General features: G+C 44.1%; 1 protein-coding gene across 1 annotated transcript in view; it reads right to left on the bottom strand.

The window, feature by feature from the left end:
- Positions 1 to 24796, bottom strand: part of LOC147701262 (IgGFc-binding protein-like) — a 402161-nt gene that overhangs the window by 201267 nt on the left and 176098 nt on the right. The window lies entirely within an intron of this gene.

Raw genomic sequence — 24796 nt, 5'->3', positions numbered from 1 at the left:
GAGGATATAAAGCAATCTATAACAGCAAGGGTATTAGGTTTGGGTGACGGGTGGGTCAAACATCTAATAAGTGTCCAACGCAGTCTTAATAACTTGCCAAGAAGTTCTCTAGGGGGTATCACTCCATATGAGGTCCTCTTTGTGACAAGAATGTTGGTCTCGGACCTTGAATGTCACACATCAGTGGTGGAACAAAATAATTTTGATATCAAAGATCGTTTGGCTGTTTTACAGGACTTAAATGAACAAAACAAAAAAAAACATGCTCCTGAAGTCCACCACCACTGGGGAAAAACTAACTGTCCCAGCAAGGCCCTGTCTGGATCCCAAAGCTTGGTGATCTAGTCAGAGAAAAGATCGCGGAAAAGAAGGAATGTGGGGCTTCTTACAGACAACCAGTGCCTGTCCTAGCAAACCACGGAACAGTACTACTGCCCCCCTTGCTGGTAAAAAGGAGAAAAGGATCCTGTCTATCGACCTGATCCAACCACACTATGTGGCCGATACTAAGCAGTAGGCCAAGTGGACTCCGACCAAGTAGCAGATGCATTCCTCTAGCTACAATCCAAGAGGTTCAAACTGAGAGATTCATCACCTTTGAAGAATCTGCAGTGAGAAAAGAAGGACTATGCAATAAAGCAATGGAACTTGTACCTCTTGAGACCCAAATAACAGTACGTCATGAAACACCCGTCTACAATGAAGTAACAAGTGATGAAGTGGTTCCAGCGATTTCAACGAATCCTGATGCAAGTAAGAACGTAACTTACTCCTCAACCCATACAAATCATCACTTCATGAAAAAAGAGACTTGTCAGTGGTGAACATCACAGCAGTTCCTGTACCTGATGGTATAGATTGTAACAAAACAGAATATGACATTTTTGGCACATCAGAGCTGTTGAAGATTCCACACCAGTTCAAAATGTCATTAGGTGACTTTGTTTCATCTAGTACCTTTTCTGATGATTGGGACTTGAAGACTGTTAATACTATGATGTCAGACCTAGAAATGTCTGTAGTATTCACAAATCATGAATATTTAGAAGGTTCTTCAAACTATGAAAAAATGTATTGTTATAACCATTATGGTCATCATTTCTTGCATAAAACTGTATCACCTAGAAATGTATATATGTATAAACAATGGGAGCATTGTCCTACACCACCAAAGAGTAGCTCAAAAACATTTGTGAATAAGTTTCCATATTTTTCAGGGTTCAATATATCCAATCCAGGATCATTTTATTTTAGAAATGTAAACAAAACAGGACTGAAAAGTATGTTAACAAACACCAAACAGATTTATTCTGCAGCCTTTTTTGCCCAACTGTCTAGACTAGGTTTCGACTTTTGGAAAGACAATATTGAGACAAAAACTGTCTGGGGTACAAAAAATTAGCAGGTGGAGGGGATAGAAGCTATGTTTAGAGCCTGTAACATCCCTGAGCAAATGATGTTTTTGAATGACACTGTTCAATAGACTTCTTGCCTTGGGTTAGCCAAGGTCAAAGTCATGAACAACCCGTCCATACCTACACCTATACCTGAGAATGATAACACTTCAGAGGGGGAGGTCGACGTACATACTATTTTGCTTCACAGCAGAACAGATCCAGATTTAAAAAAAAGGGTTGATCTGGCCCACGAACACAAACAACTGTCAAGATAGATTCCTGAACAAAGCACAAGGGTTTAAAATCAATAGGCCAGACCCAAGATATGTTCAAAGACCGCATCCTGGAATAGTAACAAGATACAGTGTAGGGAAGCTCTGCCTTGATTGGCTACAAAGATCTACACTTAAGGGTGTAGAGCAACACTTATCTTTACTTAAAGATGGCATAGATCTTAGGGAATTCTTGCTAGGACCTAGAAAACCGCGTCAAAAACATTTCATATATGCCGGTATATATGCTGCATATAATGAACTAGGGAAGATTACACAAGCAGAGACTGCAGAACGAATACGAGAAATTGATTGCATTAATTTAGAGAAATCTCTCTCCTTAGTTGACAATAGGTTAACAACTCTGTCGTCCAGAATATATTCATTGGACAGCATAGTATCTTCTGCCATAGACATCATGGAACAAGACTTGGGGCCAGATGTAGGTGGCCCAACACCGGTCGGTAATGGCCGAAATTACCGAATTACGGCCGTAACCGACCGGTATTAGGCATTTGGGATGTAGGTGGCCTAAATTGCAAATTCAGTAAATTACCGAATTTGCAATGTAGGGAGCACTCAAATGAGTGCTGTTCCCATTTTAGGATACGTTATTTACCACCAACTATAAGTTGGTGGTAAATAAGGAATACCTTTGAAAATGCAAATCTGTGCATTTTCAACTGTGCCATGTGGCAGACATACATGTTCTTAGGGCATGTATGTGTGCCACATCTGCACACAAGCACCATTCAGGAGTGCAAATTGACACCCTGGCACCCTTGAATGTTTCCCCCATTTTACTGAATCAGTATTTACTGATTCAGTAATTGCCATTCATTCCTATGGGCCTTCAGGCATTTACCGAATCGGTAAATACCGATTCGGTAAATACCGAATCTTACCGATTCGGTAACTTTTACTGAAAATGTATCTACATCCCATTTACCTATTCTTAAATATTGAATCGGTAAAATTCGGTATTTAAGAATAGGTACATTGGGATCACCTACATCTGGCCTATAGTCATGCTGCAACATCGTCAGTCACAACTACGTTCTATCATGCTATTAGGCTGGACGTTACATAATCTTTGTTCAGGCTATGTGCCTTGGCGTTTAATCAATACCACATCACTGTTTTCAGAATTTAATCTCAGTGATAAACAAATCAAACTGGCACAAAGGGGAACAGACTATACGGTGCTGAGCAATGAAAAACTGGAAAGATTGCCATTTATGCTAGCAGAAAAACCAGCTACTGAATGGATAATACATGGAACAATCACTCTGCCTGTTACAATTTTTCATTTTCAGTATTGCCTAAAACACATACCAGCAGGCACATATGAAAGGTTGGGTAAAGAATATATCAAGACATCCTGGGATTTACCATACACACACAGATGTTGGAGTGGAGGACGTGAAGTGTTTCTTAGCGGTTCAAACTGTGAAAACACACTAAGAGGTTCTCTCCTTTATCAGGGTATTAATTTACACGGTGCCTGCGATGGTTTCTCTAAAAACTTATCCTGTCACCTGCAAGGTTCACCAGCTGTAGTGAATGATCTAATTCATGGACAACTTTCGAATGGGAATTACCTTATGTTGAACGATCACAGCTGCTGTGGCATGATGCCTGGTATACCATATCTAGTAACTGTGTTGTCCAGGGTCACTTGCTGTATGCAAGTATTGTTTCAACAAACTAACTTAGACAGGGAGTCGCCTTTATGGCACTGAACATCTCTTCTATATGAATTGATACTCGAAGCAGTATGAAAGCCATTCTTTTGCAAAAAAACGGTGCCACTGACCTTGGCCAAAGAGACCTATGATCTACAAGTCGCAAGGACTTCTGCCCTTTTGAATAGAAACTGCCCTATACATTTCTCAGAAATGTTAAGTCGTATCTTAAACATGTCTGATACAAGCGGTATTTTACATCTATTTAAGAATGTGTGTTCAGGACTGTTAGCACCTTTTCAAGCAGTCTCAGGAGATTTCCAAACTTTGTGCACTCTGTGTTTGGCGGACTGCCCCTCCTTTTAGGACTCGTTGCAGGGATACTTTTTTTGCTCCTTCTGCTACGATATGGCAAGCCAAATCACCAGTGCCACTCCAAGCACCATAGCGAGAGCTCTATTAGAGATAAAGTGTCACAAGCGCATCGTCCAAATTTTGGGGTTACCTCGTCTGCGAGAATTAAATACCACATGGTTTCTGTCATTCAGACCAATCTGGCAAGATTGCCTCTTACCTGTTCTACGCTGCCTGCTATGCGGAGAAGAATGTGTGCTAGACATCTATCTAACACTCCCATCAGTCATGCCAATGGATGTTACCACTTTGCTTGAACCGGTAACAGCCCATACTCTGTGTTGTCCCCAGCGGCTACCAATTCTGATGATGGCATTCATTGTGATTTCACAGACTCAAAATGCTGATGCTGAGGTACGAGAGGAAACTTCAGGCGCGCAGGTACCATCCGATTCGAACATTGCTGATGTGACCAATTCTGAAGGTGATACTTCACATTTATGTGTGGTTAACCTTCTAAACGAGGTAATCCAACTTTCGCATACAATGATAGATGATTTTTCATCTACAGACATAGAAGATTTCATGTTTTCTCCAAACCCTAACACTGAATTTTGATTTCGGAACACAGTGTTCTAAGATGCTTGTTTTATGTAATCTGACATGAAATGGTTTTGGCCCTTTGTCTTCTGTATTTAGGAGCCATTTCATAAATGTATATTTTATGATTCATTCAATTTGCATTTCAAATGTCTACATTTGATTAGAATGAAACATGGTTTTACTGTGTACAGCACCAATGCAATCGTTTGATACATTATTTAAAATGTGGTGAAACAAGCTTTTAGCACTTCATGTGTAGATATGTTTTAGATATGTTTAGACATGTTTAGTCGTACATACGAAAGTTGAGTGGGTGTTGTGTTTGATTGTAGATTCCGTATGCATTTCCCGATTCATGCCCTTCTATAGGTATAAGTCACATTTCCCTTTTATAGGCATAGAAATCCAGTCACATGCTACCCAAATAAAGGCATGGCTACTTAGCATCCGTTCATCTATTTCACAACGAGTTCTAGGAAAACCAGACTCTTAAGCTGTTGGGCCTTTCCCCAGCTTGAATATTGATTTATCCAAGAACTCATTTATTATGCATGAACATCTATTCCTTAGGGGTTCATTCATGACGTTCATATGCCTGACTTTTACGTCAATACTGGCATTCCTAAACACCTTCAAGGTATAAATATACCTTCACTTGCTATGGCAAAGCAGGGTGTGGTTCGGTGCAGTTCGACTACCTACTTGCACGACGACGCAGCTCGCTACAGCAAGTGCCGAAGGAAGCCAACTCCCCAGCTGACGCACTGACCAGAACCTGTAATACTCCTGCCGAGAATCTAGTTCCAGTGTTTCTGACTCCTTTTGCGGGGTGAAATTGAGTCCCTGGAAAGAGATACCAACCTCTCTCATTCTAAGGTATGGAGCTGATTAGAACCTAGAGAAACCTTTGGCAATTCTTGGCAAAACTAAACTATAGCTAAAGACAGCACCTACTTCTTCCCTCGTACTAGACCTAGGTTATATACACAGGGGTAGGCGTATTTTAGAAGCACCAGTTGAGTATTTTAGCCTGTGTTATTTATGTATGTATTTTTATATATGTCATAGCAACAGACAGTGATATTACAGTATTATGTTATATTACTGTTTACGCTGTACGCATTATACTTCGCATTCTGTCTAACAATTGTAGCCATTCACCTCTCTTACATGAGAAAGAAGACTGTTCAATGAACCCGTTTTATTGAAACGCCTGTCTCTCTGTTTCTGTGCAACTCTATAGAAACGAAGCATGCCCTATTGACTGAGTAAAATAATTATCTATTGTTTCCACGACTCAGAAAATATTATTCCTGTTCTAAGGAAAACAAAGTTGTCATGTTTATGCGGTTGTCAGAGACTAATCCCTTCTCGTTTATTCAAGAAAGTTTCTAGTGACCTCTGAGTTAGCTGGCACACACACACTTAAGTTTAATGTACTCGATAGAGACATACTGACCTCAGTCCTATGTCAAATCTATAGCGTATATTATTCCAATGCGCAGATCCTATTGGGAACATCGGAACTACACTACAGTATTGTCCATGTATCCTACTGGCTATCATATACTGCTTTTATATAATATTACTATGCATTTTTGTTTACTATTTATTTTACACTTCTTTTATATTCTGATACTATGTAAGGCACACTGATACCTTTGGTTCAAGTTTGTGCTATACAAAAGTTTATAAATAAAATAAATACATAAAAGACATAAGTGGGCCGGGAAGGAATACCTTGATTCCATTGTTCTGGTGGTGTGTACCCGCCTTGTGTTTTTGTTTTAATGTTGCTTTGAATTTGTGCAGGATCAGCAAATCTGGTGCACAGTATTTTTTAAAAAACAGCCTGGCAGCTTCCTAGAATTGCTTATCTTTAGTGGGAGGTGAGCATGTGTTAACACACTCCCAGGGCTCATTTTGGCTCCAGGGACCCCATCTCCTGTGGCCCAGTGCAATTTCCTTTTGGGAGGGGGGCATGGAACTCCTCCCCACAGGCTAATTCTAGCCACAGACACCTGCTTGAATTCTCCCACAGGAGAGGCCAGCCACACTTCTTAAGAGGGAAGGGGAAATGCTGCCCCACTCCCAGGGGGACTCCATCTTCCTAGGCCCCCACATGTTTAAAGGGTGAAAGGGCATGTGGCACTCCTCCTGTGGCCTAATTTGGCCCTGTTGACCCCTTCCCCAGGGACTACCTTCATGTTTTAAGGGGGGTGCAACATCAGGAAAAGGGAGGGAGACCGCAGTATTGTGGCTGAAACATGTTGGCAAGTATTTTAGGGTCACAGGACCATACCATTCTGAACACCCCACAAATATTTCTTTAACCTGGACTGTATCAGACCACACATAACGCAATATCTTGGTCTAGGTAAGGTACTTCAATTTATTTTCCCGGTAAAATATTAATCCCTGGAATGCGGTTGAGCCCATCCTGGCTTGTAGGGGCCACGGTGGACTCAATAATGAAGCATGACACTATTAGAGTGTGAGAGGGTCATAATCAAAAAAATTAAGTTCCCCTGATTCATTAGGAAATGGCCAGGCCCCCTTGAGGGACAGTATAATCATTTTCTTTCTTGTCCCATACTATTTTTTTCAGCATTTCTTTAGCGGCTCGTCCAGAGTCCCAAAATTGCTGCCAGCACTTCCCTGGTTGAATAGTGCAGCCAATCAGATCTCATCATGAGCTTTGTCGGACCCACGGAGAATTCAGTTCAGGGGTACAAGCAGTGGTAGTAAGAAATTGCATGGGAACCTTTCTAAACAGCAGCTGAAGTGAATAATGTACTAGTTTTGGAAATTTTGCGGGGACTCGAGTTATAGTGAATTTATCTGGTTTTGTACACATGACATGTCAGCCTAACGTTAAGGTTCCTGTAACATTTGATTTTTCAGAGAATTTCTAAGGTTTTTTTAACTGCTAATTCCTAACTATAATGTCCCATTGACAAAAATGTTTTTCATTGATTATATATATATTAACTGAAAAAACCATAGGTTTCAGGAACGTTATAGTTAGAAATTAGCATTTAAAAAAACCATAGAAATTCACTGAAAAAACCATAGGTTTTCAGGGACATTATAGTTAGCTTGACATTTTACTCGTACAAAACCTGAGAAATTCGTCTGTTATAGTTAGTTGAGCTAATTAATACTTGCGTCCCCGCAATGCACATATTACATCATTCATGACATGGTCAGTGACATCACTGATGACTTCACTGATGACATCTCCAATGACATCACTGATAACATCATCCAGGGACTGTGTGTTTCTGTAAAGTTTAAATATTTTTTTGTATATATATATATATATATATATATATATATAAATCCATACATTGCCCTGAAGCAAGGACGCCCACGCAGAAGAGTGCTTCCAGAAAAAGCTTTTATTTTCGGAACCGGCATATTTCACTTCATTAGCAAAGTTCCTTACGCGTTTCAGAGCCGGGAGGCTCCTTCATCAGAGGATGGCACTGGTTCCAACTGACAGACTTGCAGGGGCGCCATTAACTGCATGCTCGTATTTTCCCCACGTGACTCTCACCCACGTGACTCTCACAGGTGAGTGATTATTCAGGCATGCTGGAACCCGTAGTTTTAATACTTGCAAAAGAAGTTTTCCCCTTGTGGGTGCAGTTGCAGAACAGTGTCTTTTCTTTAAAAATAAATATCCAAGTGGACAGGAGTGAAACACGCTGATTCCCTTTCATTCCTCTCAACTGCGCTGGAAGGTCCGATTCTCAGTGACCTTTCAGCCCCATGATTCAGTCCAAGGTGGGGCATCCTTCTCGGCCAGGCTGCCGAGTTTACCTAAATCCATACATTGCCCTGAAGCAAGGACGCCCACGCAGAAGAATGCTTCCAGAAAAAGCTTTTATTTTCGGAACCGGCATATTTCACTTCATTAGCAAAGTTCCTTAAGTGTTTCAGAGCCGGGAGGCTCCTTCATCAGAGGATGGCACTGGTTCCAACTGACAGACTTGCAGGGGCGCCATTAACTGCATGCTCGTATCTTTCCCACGTGACTCTCACCCACGTGACTCTCACAGGTGAGTTATTATTCAGGCATGCTGGAACCCGTAGTTTTAATACTTGCAAAAGAAGTTTTCCCCTTGTGGGTGCAGTTGCAGAACAGTGTCTTTTCTTTAAAAATAAATATCCAAGTGGACAGGAGTGAAACACGCTGATTCCCTTTCATTCCTCTCAACTGCGCTGGAAGGTCCGATTCTCAGTGACCTTTCAGCCCCATGATTCAGTCCAAGGTGGGGCATCCTTCTCGGCCAGGCTGCCGAGTTTACATAAATCCATACATTGCCCTGAAGCAAGGACGCCCACGCAGAAGAGTGCTTCCAGAAAAAGCTTTTATTTTCGGAACCGGCATATTTCACTTCATTAGCAAAGTTCCTTACGCGTTTCAGAGCCGGGAGGCTCCTTCATCAGAAGATGGCACTGGTTCCAACTGACAGACTTGCAGGGGCGCCATTAACTGCATGCTCGTATCTTCCCCACGTGACTCTCACCCACGTGACTCTCACAGGTGAGTGATTATTCAGGCATGCTGGAACCCGTAGTTTTAATACTTGCAAAAGAAGTTTTCCCCTTGTGGGTGCAGTTGCAGAACAGTGTCTTTTCTTTAAAAATAAATATCCAAGTGGACAGGAGTGAAACACGCTGATTCCCTTTCATTCCTCTCAACTGCGCTGGAAGGTCCGATTCTCAGTGACCTTTCAGCCCCATGATTCAGTCCAAGGTGGGGCATCCTTCTTGGCCAGGCTGCCGAGTTTACATAAATCCATACATTGCCCTGAAGCAAGGACGCCCACGCAGAAGAGTGCTTCCAGAAAAAGCTTTTATTTTCGGAACCGGCATATTTCACTTCATTAGCAAAGTTCCTTACGCGTTTCAGAGCCGGGAGGATCCTTCATCAGAGGATGGCACTGGTTTCAACTGACAGACTTGCAGGGGCGCCATTAACTGCATGCTCGTATCTTCCCCACGTGACTCTCACCCACGTGACTCTCACAGGTGAGTGATTATTCAGGCATGGAAGGTCCGATTCTCAGTGACCTTTCAGCCCCATGATTCAGTCCAAGGTTGGGCACCCACAAGGGGAAAACTTATTTTGCAAATATTAAAACTACGGGTTCCAGCATGCCTGAATAATCACTCACCTGTGAGAGTCAGGGCAATGTATGGATTTATATATATATATATATATATATATATATATATATATATATATATATATATATTACCTACTGGCGGTCGCCAGTAGGTAGTTATAGTTAGGATAATTTTCAATGTTAAATCTCAACATTCTATTTTGAATAACTTTGGCGCCGGTTGACGAATCTGCCTGAAATTTTCAGGAAAATGGTCTCATGGCGGTCCGGTCCTTCCCTGAAAGTTTGGGGGGGATTCGTCAAGCGGGGGCCGAGATAAAAGGGGGGTCCCAAAACGCGTTTTCCCCATGTTAATTTCCATAGGGCGGTCGATTTCACTTTTAGCCCGAACGGCTGAATGGATTTCCACCAAACTTGGCAAAATTGTAGGGACTGGTAGCCCGATGTGCCTTTGCTATGTCTCAAGATATGTGCTCCAGTGGATTTTGAGTAATTAAGGTTCAAAAAAATATATATATCTATAGCAGCGCTCCGGTAAGCGCACCGGTACGCGCACCGGGCGCGTCACGCGACTTGCGCGGAGAAAGCTGATTGGCTCTGGGGTGTCTGTAAACATTCTAAACAGTCCGGAGCGGCCGCCATCTTGTGTCTCGGTAGGATCGAGACACAAGAGGTGGCCAAAACAAAGGGGGAAATGACCATAAGGGGGCAGAGTAGACCCCCCTTGACCCCCTAGGTTTGATGTGGGGGCCATAAAAGGGCCCCACGGGGCAAAAAAAAAAAAAAAAATTTTTTTTATTTTCGCGGGGTGAGCGCCCGGTACGCGCACCGGTAAGCGTACCGGGGAGTGTACCATGGGGAAAAAGAATGACAGTTTTAAAAGTAGCTGATTAGAAAAAAAAATGTTTAGTTGTTTTTTTATATATACACATACATATATATAAATGCATATGCACATATATATATGCATATATGTCTATATGTGTGCGTGTAGAGAGAGGTAGAGAGGTAGAGGTGTAGAGGTAGAGAGGAAGAGAGGTAGAGAGTAGAGAGTGAGTAATAGAGAGTAGAGAGTGAGTAGTAGAGAGTAGTAGAGAGCAGTAGAGAGAGTAGCAGAGTGAGTAGTAGAGAGTAGTAGAGTGAATAGTAGAGTGAGTAGTAGAGAGTAGTAGAGAGTGAGTAGTAGAGACTGAGTAGTAGAGAGTAGTAGAGAGTAAGTAGTAGAGTGAGTAGTAGAGAGCAGTAGAGAGTGAGTAGTAGAGAGTGGGAGAGAGTAAGTAGTAGAGAGTAGTGGAGAATATTCCAAAGTTTGGCACAGCACCACTTTCACAATGAGTCCAATCAAATCATATCACTTAGAGTACTTATTGAAGCGCTGAATCTTGGTGTATATTCAAATGCTTTTATTTTCCTTAAGTTTATGTACCACAGCCAGCCGAAACGTTTCGTTCTGTACAACAGAACTTCTTCAGGGCGTTCTTATTTCCTTCAAGTTATGTCGGTATCCCGTTGTCATATAACTAGATATTTCTTCCAAATGTTAGACGAGACATAAGTATATTCTTATTAAAAGTGACTAGGTATCAATTTTACCCACACAATTCGGGCAGACTTGAGTAATTTATAGCATCCTCAAAGTCAGTCTTTCAAAAATTCCAAAGTATAGGACATGATAATCCAAATCCAAATGTTTCTCAAGAAAAGTCATTTACAATCGTTCGGAATATCGGTGTTTGGGCAGATATGATCCAGGGACCCCCAGTATGCAAGGGGAATTAGTCCCCCCTCTGCAAAGGCGCCAGTGGCCTGCATTGCAGAGAGGTGTAACAAGGGTGTGGCCTCATTACACTTCTCTGCAATGCAGCTCCCTCGTGCATACTGGAGGCTCCTGGTGGACTAGTTGACCCCAGGGACCCCCAGTATGCAAGGGGAATTAGTTCCCCCTCTGCAAACGCGGCAGTGGGCTGCGTTGCAGAGAGGTGTAACAAGGGGCATAGTCTCATTACACCTCTGCAATGCAGCCCCAGGCGCATACTGGAGGTTCCAGGTGGGCTAATAGGCCCCCAGGGGCCCCCAGTATGCAAGGGGAATTAGTTTCCCCTCTTCAAACATGCACGGGGGCTGCGTTGCAGAGAGGTGTAAAAAGGGTTGTGGCTTCATTACACCTCTCTGCAATGCAGTCCCCTGGCGCATACTGGAGATTCCTGGTGGGCTTTCAGGTCTTATATAGTTAGGAATTAGCATTAAAAAAACCTTTGAAATTCACTGAAAAAACCACAGGTTTCACACCAGTTATAGTTAGGAATTAGCATTTAAAAAACCTTTGAAATTCACTGAAAAAACCATAGGTTTCACACCAGTTATAGTTAGGAATTAGCATTTAAAAAACCTATTAAATTCACTGACAAAACCAGTTATAGTTAGCTGGAAATTTTACTGATATAAAACCAATGAAATTCCACGTTATAGTTAGTTGGACTCACTATAACTTGCGCGTGCAATGCACTGCTGATGACGTCACATATTACATCACTCATGACATGGTCAGTGACATCACTCATGACATCACTGATGACACCATCCTTGTGACATAGTGACAGACCTCCTTTCACTGTAATGTAACCATTGAAACACATATTCAAAAATAGAAACTGAAATTTAAAAAAAAATGGAGATACCCATATCAGTTACAACAAGCAATTCAGTAATTCCACCATCTATATGCACATCCAGTCATTCACCAACAGTTCTATATAGTCACTCATACATATACTCACTTATCATATGAAGTGATACACCTATACATCCTGTTACACACCGACAGTCATCCAAAAGTTACTCACACACATACTCACACGTGCAAATAAACTATTGAACATCCATTTATTTGAATATAGAGTTATACACACACTTCCACCTTACTTGTATTGAAAATTACACATATTTATTCTCTTAAACAATCACTTATAGAAACACATACTTATTTAAACAGGAACTCTTACAATCTCTTACTCTCACATATACTCACTTATATACATCAATATTCACATATACTAGATTAAAACATATGTAGTTACTGATAAAGACACTAGTGAGACAGTCATTCACTCACTAACAAACACATATACACACTCATCCATCCATACAGTCCTGCACATATGCTGTCTTCAAAACACATACAAACAGCGAGTCAGTCACTCATGCATCTATGTGCTAAGTAATACCCCCACCAAACCATATAGACACTCATACTGATACTAAGAGAAACATCTAATAACCCATATACATACGCATGTAGCTACTTACCAACACATGTAGCCACTTATACACAAAGTGAAACAATAATATATATATTTAAATATTTAAACATTACTCACTAATATTTATTTTTCAGAAAGACACATATTCACTGGATGGTGTCATCAGTGATGTCATGAGTGATGTCACTGACCATGTCATGAGTGATGTAATATGTGACGTCATCAGCAGTGCATTGCACGCGCAAGTTATAGTGAGTCCAACTAACTATAACGTGGAATTTCATTGGTTTTATATCAGTAAAATTTCCAGCTAACTATAACTGGTTTTGTCAGTGAATTTAATAGGTTTTTTAAATGCTAATTCCTAACTATAACTGGTGTGAAACCTATGGTTTTTTCAGTGAATTTCAAAGGTTTTTTAAATGCTAATTCCTAACTATAACTGGTGTGAAACCTGTGGTTTTTTCAGTGAATATATATATATATATATGTATATATATATATATATATATATATATACATATATTTATTCGCTGAAAAAAACCATAGGTTTCAGGCCTTTTATAGTTAGGAATTAGCATTTAAAAAACCTTTAAAATTCACTCAAAAAACTATAAGTTTTAGGGGTATTAGAGTTAGCTGGACATTTCACTCATACAAAACTATTGAAATTGCTCCTATATAGTTAGTTGTACTAACTATATTTCGCGCACCCGCAATCCACTGCTGATGATGTCACATATTCCATCATTCATGACATGGTCAGTGACATCACTGATGACATCTCAAATGACATCACTGAAATAGCAGCATACCTGAATGACACTCCAAGGGTGGAGCTAGAAGATCAAGAAAGACAGAGATTAGATACTCCATTAGAGTTGCAGGAGATTGAAATGGCTCTCATGAGTCTCCCTTCTGGAAAAGCATCTGGACCAGATCAGATACCGCTAGAGTTTTTTAAGATATTCTGGAAAGTATTGGGGAGGGATATGGTGGATACTATGCAACAGGCGCGGACGGGCGCATCGGTACCGGGCTCATGGTCTGGTGCAGAAATTGTAGCCATTTTAAAGAAAGGAAAATCACCTATGGACCCTGGGTCTTACAGACCGATAACACTTATGAATGCCGATACAAAGGTTTATTCAAAGGCATTAGCAATAAGATTTGCGAGTGTTATAACACCACTAGTCACTACTAATCAACATGGGTTTATATAGCAGGGCGTGGAACCAGCCATCACACACGGAAACGTATTACTCTATTTGATACCATGGAAGTCACAGGGGACCCGATGGTGGCATTGCTTTTAGACACCGAGAAGGCATTTGATCGGGTCTCCTGGGAATATCTATGGTGTGTTTTAATCAGGGCAGGATTTGGGGAGAGCTTTGTCAGCGCAATAAAAGCACTATATAGGGACCCGGTGGCTGATGTTAGGGTAAATTCAGGACTAACTAAACCAGTACAAATTAAGAGGGGAACTAGGCAGGGGTGCCCGTGCTCCCCCCTGTTGTTTGCCATGTATTTGGATCCACTGATTCGAAGGATGGAAATAAACGAGAATATAGTTCCAATGACTACGCATAGGGGGATTGCAAGATACTTGCATATGCCGATGATGTGGCAGTTTTAACACCAGCACCCACGGAGGCTATTAGACATGTGGAACTGGAGGCAAAGAAATTTGGAAGAGTATCAGGGTATTCCTTAAATACTAATAAGACCCAAATAGTTAAAAATGATAAGGTAGTAGGTCAGGACCAACGGGTGGTCCAGACAGGAGTGTACCTTGGAATTACAATTACTTCTGAACTGGATAAGGTAGTAGAATTAAATATAGCTCCTATTGTAACGAAGGTTGGAAGAGATTTAGATAGGCTTCATAATCTCCATCTCTCGATAGTTGGCAGGATAAATATCATTAAGATGCTTATCCTACCAAAATTCTAGTATATATTTAGGGCAATTCCGATGATGTTTGATAACTCTTGGTTTAAGAAGTTAGAAGTTATGATCAATAGGTTTATCTGGTCTAAAGGAAAAACTGGGCAAAATCAACAGATATACAAGAATGAGGAGTAATCCAGCTTTTCCCTGTGATATTTTCTCTGATGCAGTTTTTTCGGTATGGGTGAGAAAGGGAATCACGAGGGTTGGAGATTTAATGGATTCCCAGGGTATGATGCAGTTTTCTGAGAATCAGGCAAAATATGGTATAGAAACAAGACATTTTTTTAAGTACCCTCAAGTAAGAAGTTTCCTGGCAAACAAAAGGGGGGGCCCTAGTGGATTTGAGAAAAATGCCATACTGGAGGTGGTATGGGAGGGAGTTAATTGTACTATTAAGAGGTTCTATTATGAATTAACAGAAACAAAACAGGATGATATGGACAAGTGGGGGGAAAGTTGGGCAAGAAGGCTGGAGGTAGAAGTGGAATGCTTTAAATTATCACTAGAGCTGGGTCAGAATGTTCTGTGCTCTGCAGCATTACAGGCACAGCACTATAAGACAATTTATCGGCTTTACTATACTCCTGCAAAAATTGCGCAATGGGGGGCGGTGACTGGAATTAATTGCCCAAGATGTGAAAGTCTTCAGGCTGACATAGTACATGTATTTGAAACTTGTCCACAATTATCCATACTATTGAAAGAAATACAGAATGTTGTGCAAGGAGCATTAAAAATAACAGTTAACTTAGCCCCCTTGATAATAGTGCTGGGGGTGAACCCGGACGGTATTCAGGGGGAAGGATCCTATTTTATTTTTGTAGCAATGGCTGTATTTCGACTATGTATTGCTTCGGTGTGTCTGGATCAAGTACCACCGACATTTCAACAGTGGTTAGCCAGGATTCTTAATATATATAATTTGGAGAAAGCAATCTATGCCAGAAAAGGGAAAAAGTGGAGAAGGCTGGTATTGGAAATATGGGAGCCAATAACTACTTGGAAGGAGGAAGTATAAGACAGTATGCTGGTCTTGGGAGATGGACTTTCTATCGATATGCTATTTAGGTTTTTTTTTTAGGCTTGTATTAATTCAGGTGTTTTGTTTTAGTTTTTCGTGGATATCATTTATTCTGTGTATGTATTGTTTATGGTTTCTCTGTAGAAATTTGGAATGATGGTTTTCTATGTGGAAATTCTGATTGATTGTATATAATGATTTGCTCCTCACCCCTGGTTTAAGGGGGAAAAATGTGTAAAAAAACCTAATAAAAAATATTTAAAAAGGGAGAAGAGGATTTGAGAAGTCACTCAAAATGTGCCCTAATTTTTCTTTCTGAAGCACTAATCATAAATTCTATGGCAAAATGAACCCCCTCATTTTGTTCCTTTTTAAATAAAATGTTTTCAGACTTACCACTTCATTCCAATAAAGATGGCTTCTGGTGTGCCATACTTTTGTCATAAGTAAGACAGTTAGCGATCTAGTTGTTCTTTAGAACACTCTGGGACATTCTGTCATTGGGCTATACTTGGGCTACATCTGGGTGATATTTGGGCTACATTTGGGCTCTTTTGTCTCTGGTGGCCATCTTGGGATACTGCATGTCAGAATTTTTAATGAAATAGAAGAGGATTTGAGAAATCACTCGAAATGTGCCCTAATTTTTCTTTCTGCAGCACTAATCTTACTTTCTATGGCAAAATGTACCCCCTCATTTTGTTCCCTTTTAAATTAAATGTTTTAAGAGTTACCACTTTATTCCAATCAAGATGGCTTCAGGTGTGCCATACCTTTGTAATAAGTAGGACTGTTAGCACTCTAGTTGTTCTTTAGAACACTCTAGGAGGCTGCAGTAGAACACAAAGGAATCAACTGACAGTCTCTGTCCTTGTTGGATGTACATGTTTTACTGAGAATGTCAGAGTCCATTCTCACATGACTGAGAAAGATAATGTGAATTTACAGAAAATATGCTTTCAGTTTAGCTTATAGATCCCCTTCCAAACCACTGTGGCAAAAGCATGAGATAATAGTTTTTTTTCAAACATGATTCATGATATCCCAGCATAAGGCTTTTTCACATGGTAAAATCACCTTAGAACACACCACATTTCCTAAAATGAGTATGGTACCATCAACAAATGATTTATAATGTAAGTAAAGTCCTAAAACCCTCCATTAACTACAATGCTTTTTAATGAGGTGCTATCATGTATATTGGTCCCAAGATGGCTGCCAACACTTCTTGGATGAAGTGCTGACAGTCAATCAGATCTCACGATGAGATGTGTGGTTAGGCTCCGCCCAGATATATATGTGTTTTTGAAGTTAATTTTCATAAAAACCACGTGAGCAATTTTCACCAAACATAGCAAAGGCACATCTGCATACCAGTCCCTACAATTTTGCAAAGTTTAGCGTTATTCCGTTCAGCGGTTCGGGCTGTAGACTTGTCAGACCGTCCTACGGAAAATAACATGGGGAAAACACGTTTTGGGACCCCCTTTTTTTCTCAGCCCCCACTTCATGAATACCCCCGAAACTTTCAGGGAAGGAGCGAAGCGGAGCTGGCCAAAATTTTGGAAAATTACACGCAAATTCCTGGAAAGGGGCGTCCGTCTTCCCATCCTTGGGGATTGTGTTGGGAGGGGGTGACAGGCATCCCGGCCATATGGAAAGGGGCGACCACTCGGTCCCCCCGAACGTATGGTAGGGGGCCCTGATCCTCCCGGGAAACCATTTTGGGCGGGGGGCGTGTCACGGCTGGTATGCCCGAAGTGGCGTAGCCGGGGCGCGCCTTTTCCCGCCCAAGAGGGGTTGTCCTAGACACCTACATCATCGGCCACGCCCAGGAGGCATATCGGAGGAGGGTACACGCCCTCCCGAAGAGGAATAAAGAGAGCGGGAATCCGAAGAAGCATCCTCTTGTTCCTGTGCTTGGAAGCTGCACCCACTCGTTGCACGTGAGCCCTCGACGGAACAAGGAGCAATTTTGAGAACTTGTAACTCTTGTGTTTCTCTTTCAGCGACTTCGAGGCTCAGGGTTCAGGACCGTATTGATCAACGTAGATCAGACACTCGATAATAATGCCGGGCAAGAAGGCAGGAAAGAAGTCCGGAACCGACCAGATGCTTCACATGCTGGTAAGAGATATGGTGAACATGAAGAAGCAGATGGCTGCGATGAACAATCCGGGTAGACCGAAGAAGGTAATAGGCCCGGCTTTGCCGAAGGTTGTCCCCGAGGGTAGAGGGAAGCGGGTTAGGAATAGGGCGGCGGGGGGTGAGGTCCCGGTCCCCGAGTTACCCCCGGCAAGCCCGGTTATCCCAGTCGAGGCCCCGGTACCGATCCCAGACGCGGGTCAACTGATTCCGTTTGTTGTTACGCCCGCCAGCGAGGAGGACATGCCTCCGGAATTAGCCGCCCAGTTGGCCGCATGGCTTGGCAAAAAGACAGGGGGTGCTACGGCACCAGCAGACACGGCCGAGGAGGCCAAGTTACTAATGCAGCAGTTGCAGCAGTCGCGAGAGGCCGCGAAGGCAAATCTTCCTTTTGTTCCCCCACAGGCGATCACGGAAGGACCGGCAGCTGGTGTCGAGGCAGCAGCGGGAACAGCACCGGAGACGGGTAAGCAAGCATTGCCGATGGCAAGGGAGGGGTCTTTGCCCTCAAGACGGGAGAAGGTGGTCCAACATATACCGTTGGCCACTAAAGAATTGATATGGGCTGATAAGTATGTGAACATGTTTTCCCTGCTGACTGACCATCGCGAGATGGAGTATGTTAAGGCACAAAAGGAGTTGTGGCACCCGAGTGTATGGCGAGCCAAAATGGCGGGATTCAGGGTGGATGAGACAATCTCGAATTGGGCCAGGGCCTTTGCAATGTTTTCTGCGATTATTGGGGAACGTAAGCCCGAGGTTTTGTCCGAAATATCCTGCTACCAGGCAGGAATAATGGATTTTTATGATACATATGAGGGTGATGAATGGATGGGGTACGATATGAAGTTTCGTAAGGCCAAAGAGTACGATTCATCTCTGACGTGGGATTGTCTCGACTCAATCTCTTGGCAGAAGCAGCTCCTGCCGGGCGCGACGAAGTCGTCCTCGCTTGGCGGGAATGGGGCGGGACCTTCCCGCCATCAGCCTGCGGTGCCCTTTCGAGCGGGCCCCGCGGGCGACCACCAACCAAGGAATGGTGGAAATGGGGGTAGGAAAGGGGTCTGTTGGAATTTTAACAGAGGCAATTGCACTAGACCACAAGGGACATGTAAGTTCAGACATGTGTGTGCAGGTTACGGAAACTCTTCACACCCCGAGAGCTCGTGCCGAGCCAAGAATGGTGATACAGGGGGTAGAGGAGGGGCCAAACAGGTCTGAGCAGGACCATTGGGTACCGCTACCTACCCCTATTGATATCATGGCAATGATCCCCTGGCTAAATGAATACCCCGATCATGTCTCCGCTGGGGTGTTGAGGAACGGCTTCTCATACGGTTTCCACATCCCGGCGGGGGATTTTCGGGGGGAACCACTTTGTAGAAACCAACTGTCGGTTCAGCATAATCCAGCGGTGGTCGAAAGGAAGATTGCAAAGGAGGTTGCCCTTGGCCGGGTAGTTGGCCCATATAGACACCCGCCAGTAACTAATTTCATCTGTTCCCCGTTAGGAGTGGTTCCCAAGAAGGACCCAGGGGAATTCAGGCTGATCCATAACTTGTAAGCTCCAAGGGGTCGTTCAGTGAACGAGGCCATTGACCCGGGGGTTTGCTCGGTACGGTACGCATCCTTCGATGATGCCGTCGCCATGCTGAATCGCTTGGGGCCCGGAGCGCTGATGGCGAAATAAGATATTGAGTCAGCGTTCCGGTGGCTCCCGGTACACCCACGGGATCAGCGTTTGTTAGGCTTCGTTTTCCAGGGCCAATACTACATGGATAGATGTATGCCAATGGGTTGCTCCATCTCTTGTGCGTATTTTGAGAAGTTCCGTTGTTTTCTGGAATGGGCGTTCACCAAGGCCACCGGCCATGCCCAGGTTATGCATTACCTAGATGATTTTTTATTTTTGGGGGCCAGCCGGCAACCAGAAATGTGCGCAGGCGTTACAGGAATTTTGCACTCTCATGAAGGGGTTCGGGGTGCCATTGGCACCGGGTAAGACGGTAGGACCATCTACTTCACTCGAGTTTCTAGGAATTGAGCTCGATTCGGTGGAGGGATGTTTCCGTCTGCCAGTGGAGAAAGTTACGAAGTTCAGGGCTTCCTTGGAACTGTGCATTAGCAAAGAGAAAGTTACCCTACATCAATTGCAACAAGCAGTGGGCCAGCTTAACTTTGCCTTAAGGGTGATACCAATGGCCCGCCCCTTTTCCCGCTCTATTGCACAAGCCATGGTTGGTCTCAAGGAAGGACACCACCGCACGAGACTGTTTGCAGAAGTTCGCCAGGACATGCGCATTTGGTTGGCATTTCTGGCGGATTTCAACGGTCGAGTGGTGTGGAACAAGCCACCTGCGTCCTCGGACGAGCTGGGTTTGTGGACCGACTCGGCTGGGAGCGTAGGATTTGGCGCCATCTTTGGTAATCGATGGTCGGCGCAAACATGGCCGACGTGGTGGCACACCAGCGGTCTCACAGGTAACATTGGGTTTCTCGAGTTGTTCCCCATATTGGTGGCTCTGAAGGCATGGCCGGAGGAGTTCCGAGATCGCTCAGTTGTGTTTTGGTCTGACAATATGACTGTAGTTGAATGTATAAATAATCAGGCAGCACGCTGCAAGTGGATATTGAGATTGCTTAAGGAAATTGGACTACTTTGCATGAGACTGAACGTACAATTCAGGGCGAAGCATGTGCCAGGTGTACTGAACCACGCGGCTGATGCACTCTCTCGTTCACACATGCAGGCTTTCAGTGGTTATCTACCTTCCGCGGACCTAGTGGCGGCACCATTTCCCGAAGCACTCTGGCTACTCGGTGCCCCGGATTACAAGACCTCGTGGCAGCAAGCTTAGCTCCCAGGACAAGGAAGGCATACGAAGGAGCGTTTCGTTCCTATTGTGCATTTTTGGGTCCGGCTGGGGGGGAATATTGGGGTCAGGAGGATTATGTCCTGAAGTTTCTAGTAGCACTACACAGTGCAGGCCGATCAGTGGCAACGGCCAATAGACACCGGGCCGCCATTTCATTCATGGCGCAGGCGCATGGCATCAAGGACCCGACATCGTCCTTTTTAGTGAGGAAAGCCCTTCGGGGTTGGCAACGCCTTGAGGGTCGTAGAGTCGACGAGAGGCGCCCGATTGGGTTAGAAAGGTTGTCTCTCCTGATAGCAATACTCCCCACGACATGCTCCTCCCAGTTCGAGGCAGTGCTGTTCCGGGCCGCTTTGCATTAGCGTTCCATGGGGCGATGCGGGTTAGCGAGCTGGTGGCTAGAAATAAGAATGATGTGGAAGGAGGTCTGTGTCGGGACTGCATTCTGATTAAGGGTGACTCAATGATGATCACAATAACCAGGTCCAAGACCGACCAGAGTGCTATGGGAGACAGTATTGTTGTCCAGCGCATGCGAGGGTCCCCCGTGTGCCCGGTAAAGTGCGTGGAGGAATATCTGGCACAAAGAGGGAAAACATGGGGGGGAAGCTTGCTGAGACACATCGACACCACCCCACTGACGAGGTTTCAGTTCCAGAGGGTGTTAACAACGGCAATCGCAGCAGCGGGCTTGGACCCGGGCGATTTCGGGACCCATTCCTTTAGGATAGGGGCTGCTACAGAGGCTACAGCCAGGGGTCAGAGTGTTGAGAAGGTGAAACAACTGGGACGATGGTCCTCAAACTGTTATAAAAGGTATGTGCGGTTGCACATGTTGTGAAGTCATTTGCATGCACTCACGCTCCCTGTCTTCTGTTTGGTTTACAGTTTCGCAAGCAGGCTATGCGGGGCGGACTGGGCAGTCGACTCGGCACCTGGGGAACAGCGGTCAGAAATCACCGGCTGAGGAAAAAGTGGTGTGGGTCGTGGGCCACTCATACGTGAGACGGGCCGGGGACGTATTCAAAGCAGGTGACGTGACTCACGCAGCTGGGGAATACGGGTACAGGGTGACCTTCCACGGAAGGGGCGGGCTCTGTATTGACCAGTTTGAATCTTTTGTTGAGGGTCTGTTAGGGCGGCAGAGGTCACCGCCATCTATACTCATAGTACACCTGGGGGGCAATGACTTGGTGACACTCGGGAAGCGAGTATTACTCGAGCGAGTTTTATCTACTGTTAGCTGGCTGGCGAGGAGAATCCCGGGGTGCACGATAGGATGGTCCCACATGATTCCCAGGAAGGTGTGGCGGGGGGGTCTCTCTGTGTCAGCATTGAACCATTCAGTTAAAAAAGTCAATAATAAACTCGGTAGGTTGTTTCGCTCGGCGCAATTGCACTGTATTCCACACGGATGTATTAGGGGGGATAACATGTATCTCGATGATGGTGTCCATTTGTCCCGGGAGGGGAATGTCTTACTCATAGGAGACTTCGTAGCATGGCTAAAGGGTTTGAATAAACATGACCTTTAATAGGAGTTTGTGGGGGGGCCGGATAGCCGGTCAACTATCCGGCCTGTGGCGGTAAGGTCATGATCGGTGAGCAGTAATTTCAAGGTCCCTAGAGGGGGGGCGCCACCCACTATGGATGGGAGCGCCCGGGGGGAGGCGGCCATTGGCCCCTCACACGGGGAGGCGGCACCCACTAAGTATGGGTCGCCTAAGGGAAGACAGTCATAGGCCTGTTCCCGGGGAGGAGGCGGCTAGATGCCCCTCCTACGAATTTCCCGGGGCCCGGATATCCGCGACGGCGGATATGATAGACAGTGTGGGGTGGGAGGGGGGTCCACGCTACCTTCTTACGGACACCTCACACGAGTCCTCGGACGACCCTTAAGATGGCATCGAGTTAAAATAGGGGGCCCCCGCAAGACAAGGGAAAATTGGAGTTGGCACAGAGGTACAGTCCTCTGCGCGCCCGCCCTCACACCGTGAGGGGGAGAGTTCTGGTAGTAGGGATCTGACACCGGTTGTGACCTTGCCGTTGGCCCGTAATGTTAGGATGTACAATTTTAATTTAGAAAGTATGCATTTGCAGGATGTTAGACTCAGCTAGGAAATCCTCTGTACTAGAGATTTGTTAAGGATAGCCAAAGAACCTGTCTTCATCGAAATGTAATAAATGAAAATTGTACAAGATAAGAAACTATTATTTTAATGTTTTAATTTTGTTTCATATTTTAATAAATACGGCCGGGAGGGTAACTCCCTCCCGCCTTCCAAAAGTTCAGAACTGCGTCCGTCTTCCCATCCTTGGGGATTGTGTTGGGAGGGGGTGACAGGCATCCCGGCCATATCAACCGGCGGCGCCAAAGTTATTCCCAATAGAATGTTGCGGATTTCCTATGGTAGCTAATTCTAACTATATATACCTATATTTACCCATTTGTGCTGTCATATGGATACTTCATTACATATATTGCGTTAAGTTAGCATGAGTGTATTACATGTTTAAACAGCCGCTTTGCCTTCGGCTTCAGTTTTGCACACGACACGTACTTGTTGTTGTAGCTTTCACCCTAGAAGCGGTGAGGTGTTTTATTTGAGAATAATATGTTATTCCTATGCTATCAGCTTTGCCTCGTACACTTGGTACAACTGTCTGCACACTGAGAGCTGCACACTCTAAGATTAACCTAACACAAGGTTGCTGGGAAGTCTGATCCTCGCACCACATTAGACATTAGACATAACACAAATAATGTTGATGCCAACATTTTGGGCTCTACGCGGGTTTAAGATAGAGTTACACGGAATGAACGTAGACACTTGGTGCTGCGCATGGAGAGAGCTGGTAGCTGTTGATGTGAACTGCTCCTACTGACATTGAGAGGTATGGGGCCGCCCTGCTAAAGCCCGAATGAGACCTTCTTAGATATAAAATAATATACTAGATAGGGTGCGCGAAATATAGGTGATATCGATTCTATAGATTTTGCATTATAACATGCTAGCACCTTTTGCTTACTATGGATTAGTGACTATGCTGCTAACTCTGATTTTTATAATCTGCATTGTGGTATTATACAAGATACTGTGTTTGAGAACTTTGCATTGAATAATAAATATTTCAAACTTGCATTTGTGTTCTTTGACTCCCAGTTTTGGTTTGAAATGATTATATAATGAAAGAGTGTTCATGTGTTCCACGATTCCTGAGGTATTCTAAAGATCATGTTCTGGTTTGTCTAAGACATGGTTCATTCCATAATGATCCATGAGACACTGTAGCTAGCTAGGTAAGGAGATTTCTGACACTGAGATGAGTTTTGGATCATCCTAACTCACTGAGGTTCTAGATCTCTATGCACAGTTCTGTGGGAGAACGGAAACCCTGCTACATGGCGCCCAACGGATTGGTTGGCCGTATTTCATGACACTCGAGTAGTATATCATTCAAACCTTAACACCTTCATACCCGTTTCCGGTAAACGGTGGTGTCGGAAAAACCTACCTATTTTTGAAATAGGTATTTTCAAGCTTGAATTCTTCTGTAAACGGTTTCTTTGAATTACTACCCAGTTGTGCTACAAACTGTTCTTTGTCTCTTTTCACTTCCTTTGCTACCATGGCCGTGGAAATTGCGCAGCATAGCCGCATCGCGGTTCGCGACCACTTGCGGACATACAATGTCCCTGTGGACGGCTTGGCTGTGGTTCTAGTGGTGAGTGCGGAACATGCGTACCCGTACGAATTATTTTATTCCTGGGTAACATTTCCGGCTGTGGACGCTAATTCGGGCGTCTTCCATTCATACACTGCCTCGGCGGTACCGGCGGCTTATGCTCCGTACAGGGCACTGGAAGTACCTATAGACGCTTGGCAGCACGGAGTTTGGTTTGGTGGCGCCCTACCCCATTCTTTGAACGCTACGAGGTTAGGTCCTTTGTCCATTCCGGGCACAAATTGGCCCGCCTTGGGTGGATTTACTCCTCATCCTAATCGCGCCACTTGTAACGTAGGTGACCTGAGGCGTCTTCATGAGGTCTCGGTTGGCGTGATTAGGGCGCTTGTTCATTACATTAGT

This window comes from Lissotriton vulgaris, chromosome 7, assembly GCF_964263255.1.
Source record: "Lissotriton vulgaris chromosome 7, aLisVul1.2, whole genome shotgun sequence".
Lineage (NCBI taxonomy): Eukaryota > Metazoa > Chordata > Amphibia > Caudata > Salamandridae > Lissotriton > Lissotriton vulgaris.
The sequence above is the reverse complement of the archived record's forward strand: the minus strand, read 5'-3'. Positions and strand labels throughout refer to the sequence as shown.